This window comes from Oryx dammah, unplaced genomic scaffold (assembly GCF_014754425.2).
Source record: "Oryx dammah isolate SB20612 unplaced genomic scaffold, SCBI_Odam_1.1 HiC_scaffold_18, whole genome shotgun sequence".
NCBI lineage: Eukaryota > Metazoa > Chordata > Mammalia > Artiodactyla > Bovidae > Oryx > Oryx dammah.
In genome coordinates, this window is record NW_024070202.1 from 3,458,326 (window position 1) to 3,465,210 (window position 6,885).

General features: G+C 41.2%; 1 pseudogene; it reads right to left on the reverse strand.

Moving 5' to 3' along the window:
• Window positions 1-1,900: 1,900 nt before the first annotated feature.
• Window positions 1,901-2,726, reverse strand: LOC120878261 (annotated as a pseudogene).
• Between the last annotated feature and the right edge of the window lie 4,159 nt (window positions 2,727-6,885).

The following is a 6,885-nucleotide window of genomic DNA, read 5'->3' on the forward strand; positions in this document are numbered from 1 at the left end:
ATAATTAAATTAAAGACATTCATAAATCATATTATTTATTTTTACTCCAAAAGATTTATTTTCTTGTCCTCATTTCAACAAACTCACCAATGCTATAATTAGTATCAAAATGTTCACATAATTTCTGAGATATTGTCAGTGATGATTTTAAGAATTAAAAAATCTAAGTGTAATTGTATTTAAAGGGAAAAGTCAGAATATAACTTCATAAGGGTAAAATGAAATGGAAAAATAATACTTTTAGAAATATTTTCAAATTATTAAAGTTATAAAATATACAAAATTATCTAGTAAAATTAAAATGCAGGTTGCTTCTGGCTAAGATGGAATAAGAGGGGCTAGATGAACTGTCCTATCTGAAGCAAAAAGAAAAAAAAAAAGTTTAAAACACAGGTTTTAAAGGCACTGGATATTGGACAAGGCCAGCCAGTGATCCTTGGGAGGGGAATACTGACTGAAGCAGTCCAACAGTGTCTATCTGGCTCACCACCAGCACAATGAAAGAGGGGAGGGCTCAGTGGGCAAGCAGGGCCCAGAGAACCAGGCTGAGTTCTCCTGCTACCCTAATGGGGAGAAAAGAGTTTCACAGAGAGACTGCCAGCAATTCAGAAAATCACCGTCTCCTATGCAGCTGCACCGTGAACAAACTACCTAGGGTCCTGGCAAGTATCCTCCAAGAGGATGAGAGTTAACATGATGTGGTGCTCACAAAAATCCAAGAAGGGTGCCTTTTCCCAGTGACCAGACTGGGAAACCTCATGGTTTCTGGGGCACTGGAAGAGGGGAGTATATTTCACATAAGGAATCTTTTGAAATCGATCATTATGGTGTTCTTGAAGATGGTACTGTGTTTATAAACATATATATATGGAAACTGTTCAGACTGTACATCAGAATATGTGCAGTTATTATATGTCAATGATACCTCACATTTTGCCTTAAAAAAAGGTGAATACATATTATATATGTATAAATTGTTATTAGAATGTTTAAATAATGCTTCAATTTATTTAGGTTTTTAAAACAACCAAAGGTTAGGAAATCCCCTGGCAGTCTAGTGATTAGGACTCTGTACTTTCACTAACAAGGTTCAGTCCCTGGTGGGAGAACCAAGATCCTTTGAGCTGTGTGGAGAGACCAGAAAATATAAAATTAAAAAGAAAAGAAAAGAGTGACTATAAGAAAAAGGTCAAACATTGGAAGTAATTTTATGAGTAAAACTATTGCATCCATCTAGTTGTCAATGAGGGCAATCAGTTTCATGGTTCACGCACATGACCTCTGAGTTCACACATAAATGGGAATTGGGAGAAAATGTAATAGCTTTATCTTGCATGATCCTCTGCAGCCCTGAGTAATAGTGTGAATCCACACTATCACTGGTCACCTCCAGAATTCCAAACTGGACCAGGAAAGGCTGCAGAAAATGAACCCTCCACCGTCTGGTAAGGAAGTTCCCTTGGTATGTTACAGGGATCCGTGGTCTGTGCTCAGTTGTCAGTGGATTTTCGGGAGGAATCTCAGCAAGCTCACCAGCCAGCCCTTCCTCTATGTTATTCCCATTCCATAGGCTTCTTTCTTTTGGAGTCTGTCATCTTTATCAGCAGCCTCAGGGACTTCCAATGTGTCACCTAGCATTTCTTTCTTTCTTTTTTAGGGTCAAGACCTATATTTCCTGATTTAAAAAATCATCCCTATCACAGACTTCCTATGTTCTCTTGTACCTTTATCCCATTGGCTGCTGACAGTGGCTCCACACAGCTCTTTTCTTCCCACTGCTCACTCATCAACCTGAGATTGACAGGTCCATTCAATTTGTCCTTCCAACCTGTGGGAGCAAGGATTGGAATCTTCTGGTAGGTGGAAAGTTCCTCAATAGCCAGTGTTTAAGCCTAGTCCATCACTTTTTGTTCTTCTTGCTCTTAGCTTTGGGGGCTTTGGCACCAGTATGCTCTGGGAATGAGTAAGTTGCTTTATGGAAGCCAGTATGAGGAGTCCAGGCAGCACCAGCCACGGGGCATTCAAGAAGACAAAGTAAAACCAGAAGTCAAGTGGGTGTCCCAGCTCCCCATGCTGGAACCCATCATGGTACTCCATCAGGAAGTAGAGCACATCTCCATATACCTGACCCACAGAGATCACAAGCTGTAGGACAAAGTGGAGGGGTTGCTGGTGGAGAAAAGTGATCACCATCCATAGGCTGAGTGGTCCCCACAGGGAAACTGTGATGGTCTCCATGCATATCATGAAGTTATCATTCAGGACATATTGGCTGTCTCCATTGGCATACTCTTTACAGAGTTGAGATAAGATGGTTTAGTCTCCAAGAAGGTCCACGTAGCAGAGGCTGAACCAGCATACAATCACCAAGTGAATGAACCCACGTATTGCAAACCAGCACAGGGACAGTCTCCATGAAGCCTCCAGTGAGACGACCAAAACACACCCTGACAGCAGCCACGTGGTCACAACTGAGACTCAGAGACAGAGAAGAGGCCAGCCAGGATCTGTCAGGCGGCACAGTTATTAGTCAGAGTTGTCCAGCCTCAGGCCCAGAGGCCAGAATGGGTGCACGGGACTAGTGGTCATGTCTTTGTAGGCCTGCAACCAACCTGCAAGAAAGCCTATTTTTTTTTTTAATTGAAGTGCAGTTGATTTACAGTGTTATATTAGTTTCAGGTGTGAGGCAGAGTGACTCAGATTCTCTCCCATCATAGATTATTACAAGATGCTGAGTAGAGCTCACTGTATTATATAGTAGGGCCTTGTTGTTTATCAATTTTATGTACAGTAGTGGGTATACATTAATCTCAACAACCTAATTTATCCCGCTCTTTCTTTCCCCCTTTGGTAACCATAAGTTTTCTATGTCTGTGAGTCTGTTGCAGTTTTGTATATAAGTTAATTTGAATCACTTTTAAAATTCTAAATATAAATAATATGATATTCATCTTTCTTCATCTGGCTCACTTCACCCTGTGTGATAATCTGTAGGCCCATCCATGTTGCTGAAAGAAAACTACAACTGAAAAAGATATACACCCCAATGTTCATTGCAGAATTATTTATGATAGTCAATGTCCATCAAGTGATGAATGGAGAAAGAAGATGTGGTCTATCTTCTAGCTACATGTCACCTTGTATTTCAAAGAAGCAGGGATGGAACCTTAGCAAAGCCTTTCCCTGAAGCTATGACACTGCTGAAAGAGAGAGCACATAGAGAGGTGGGTCTCCTGAGCTGGACCCAGTAAAGGACACAAGTGTGTGATTTGGTAAACTTATTTTGACAATGTTTATAATAAGCAGAAACACATAAGGCACTGCTCTCAGGGCAGGGCCCCTCTTGCTGGGCAGAGAGAAAGATTAGCTTGACAATGCTGAGACAGTCTTCACTCAGGTAGAAGACAAACTTCCCCAGAGTGCCTAGACCCTGTTGTGGATAATGCATATTTCCAATGGAAAGAGAAGGGGGAGGACATGCAGGCAGAATTTTTCTAGTACCACATGATCCTTGTCTTCCTAGGACACTCTGACCTCAGCATGAAGATGGTTATATTCCAGCGCATTAATTAAAATTACCAAAATAATGTTTTTCTTTTAAAAAGTGATTTCACAGAGGGTACAAGTGTACATGGTACCATTAACAAAGACATCCTGAGAGCTGTTTCCTGATTACAGAAATCCATTTCTGGACCATCAAAGGAATGCAATTATGCAGATTTATGTAAATTATGTATGCAAATCACCTTCTAAATAAATTGTGCAAGGGATAGAGCAAGCTCTGATCTGTGACTTGTCAATCTAAAGCTGTTTAGTGGGAAAGGATGCTAACAAAACCTGAGTGATAGAAGATAAACCTTACTTCTTCCATTTCTTTTGGAAATAGTTGGATTTGTGTAAGATAAGTAGTTATTCAGGCTAAGAAGACTGCAATGCCTCCCTGGCTGTCTTGAATACTAAGCAGTGCAGATTTTTCTATTAGAGCAGCAGCCAACTCTATATGGCACTGAACCTTTGGGCATAAATTCGGAACAGTATTCATACATCTTCAAGCCTCCTCTACCAGATATTGGCCATAACAGACCTGCAGCCTTGCTTGATCCTCCTGGGGTCTCAGCTTTGCCATCTGTGTCATCCGAGAGAGGGGTAAACGTTGTATGGAGAAGCAGACTGAGGCCTCATATCACACCAAGTGGTTTAATCACAGATCTTAGTTGTATTTATCTTATTGTTTTTAAACAAACATGCTGTAACCAATCGGTTGACCTTACCTGTTGATTATAAAGGCATATGTAAGAATGAAAACGTGATCAGTGCAAAGAAATAGAGGAAAACAACAGAATGGGAAAGACTAGAGATCTCTTCAAGAAAATCAGAGATACCAAGGGAACATTTCATGGAGAGATGGGCTTGATAAAGGACAGAAATAGTATGGACCTAACAGAAGCAGAAGATATTAAGAAGAGTTGGCAAGAATACACAGAAGAACTGTACACAAAAGATCTTCATGACCAAGATAATCACAATAGTGTGATCACTGACCTAGAGCCAGACATCCTGGGAATGTGAAGTCAAGTGGGCCTTAGAAAATATCTCTACAAACAAAGCTAGTGGAGGTGATGGAATTCCAGTTGAGCTATTTCAAATCCTGAAAGAGGGTACTGTAAAAGTGCTGCACTCAATATGCCAGTAAATTTGGAAAACTTAGCAGTGGCCTCAGGATTGGAAAAGGTCAGTTTTCATTCCAATCCCAAAGAAAGGCAATGACAAAGAATGCTAAAACTACTGCACAATTGCAGTCATCTCACATGCCACCAAAGAGATGCTCAAAATTTTCCAAGCCAGGCTTCAGCAACACGTGAACCATGAACTTCCAGATGTTCAATGTGGTTTTAGAAAAGGCAGAGGAATGAGATATAAAATTGCCAACATCCGCTGGATCATCAAAAAAGCAAGAGTTCCAGAAAAACATTTATTTCTGCTTTATTGAGTATACCAAAGCCTTTGACTGTGTGCATCACAATAAACTGTGGAAAATTCTGAAAGAGATGGGAATACCAGAGCACCTGACCTGCCTCTTGAGAAACCCATATGCAGGTCAGGAAGCAACAGTTAGAACTGGACATGGAACAACAGACTTGTTCCAAATAGGAAAAGGAGTATTTCAAGGCTGTATATTGTCACCCTGCTTATTTAACTTATATGCAGAGTTCATCATGAGAAATGCTGGTTTGGAAGAAGCACAAGCTGGAATCAAGATTGCTGGGAGAAATATCAATAACTTCAGATATGCAGGTGATACCACCCTTATGGCAGAAAGTGAAGAGGAACTAAAAAGCCTCTTGATGAAAGTGAAAGAGGAGAGTGAAAAAGTTGGCTTAAAGCTCAACATTCAGAAAACGAAGATCATGGAATCTGGTCCCATCATTTCATGGGAAATAGATGAGGAAACAGTGGAAACAGTGTCAGACTTCATTTTTGGGGGGCTCCAAAATCACTGCAGATGGTGACTGCAGCCATGAAATTAAGACTCTTACTCCTGGGAAGAAAAGTTATGGACAACCTAGAAAGCATATTGAAAATCAGAGACATTACTTTGCCAACAAAGTCCATCTAGTCAAGGCTATGGTTTTTCCAGTGGTCACGTGAGTTGGACTGTGAAGAAAGCTGAGCACCAAAGAATTGATGCTTTTGAACTGTGGTGTTGGAGAAGACTCTTGAGAATCCCTTGGACTGCAAGGAGATCCAACCAGCCCATTCTGAAGGAGATCAGCCCTGGGATTTCTTTGGAGGCAATGATGCTGAAGCTGAAACTCCAGTACTTTGGCCACGTCATGCGAAGAGTTGACTCATTGGAAAAGACTCTGATGCTCAAAGGGATTGGAGGCACGAGGAGAAAGGGACAACAGAGGATGAGATGGCTGGATGGCATCACTGACTCAATGGACGTGAGTCTGAGTGAAGTCCAGGAGTTGGTGATGGACAGGGGGGCCTGGAGTGCTGCGATTCATGGGGTCGCAAAGTGTCGGACACGACTGAGCCACTGAACTGAACTGAAGAATAAAAACTAATAATAATGTAATAATAAATGTAACATATGAGCAAAGGTCCTTGCAGACCATCAGAACCTTTCAGGAAATCTTCACAAATATACAACAGAATAGGAATGAAGAAGGAAAAGTGGCCAAAGAAAATTGAGACCCAAATCCCAAACTGAGTTTTCAAAACCCATGAGGAACTGATACACAGATAGGAGAGGGCAATTAGAAGGACTTGTCTCGTCCCCCATCAATCAGTTGAGCCAATCACACTGTGTCTTCCTTCTCCTGCACTTGATCTTCCTAGTGTCTGGATTCCTTCAAGATGAATCTCTACATTGAAGGGGAGTGGCCAACCCTGGGAGTTATGAGTGATGTGCTGAGAACTAGACTCACCTCCAAGTGGTTCCAGCCTTCCATCAGACATGAAAGACTAAAAAACATCAGAGACAGAGCCCTCCACTAGAGAGGGATGAATCCAGAGTCGTCCCCCTTTGCTCTAAGAGCAGCAGAGTTGTCGCTAGGAAACAAGGTATCCAGTATGAAAGTAAGTTCTGAGTAGTACTTTATTAATAAATATGAATCAACAGTTAGGGAACAGGAAGTGTATGAAGATAAGAGCCTCAAGAGATGGGCCTACAGACCATAGAGGGAGGAAACAAAGATGATTAAAGTTTCTATGACAGTTTAAGGATGTTTTGATTAGTATCCTAATAATACCCAGTTTCTAAGCTACCTATGGCACTCGCTGTCAAACAGGGTGATCTTGCTACCTCCCACTGCTCCCCTCAAAAATATTTGGCAACTTCAAGTTGCATTTTCTTTCCTATTGGTCTCTAGTGGGTAG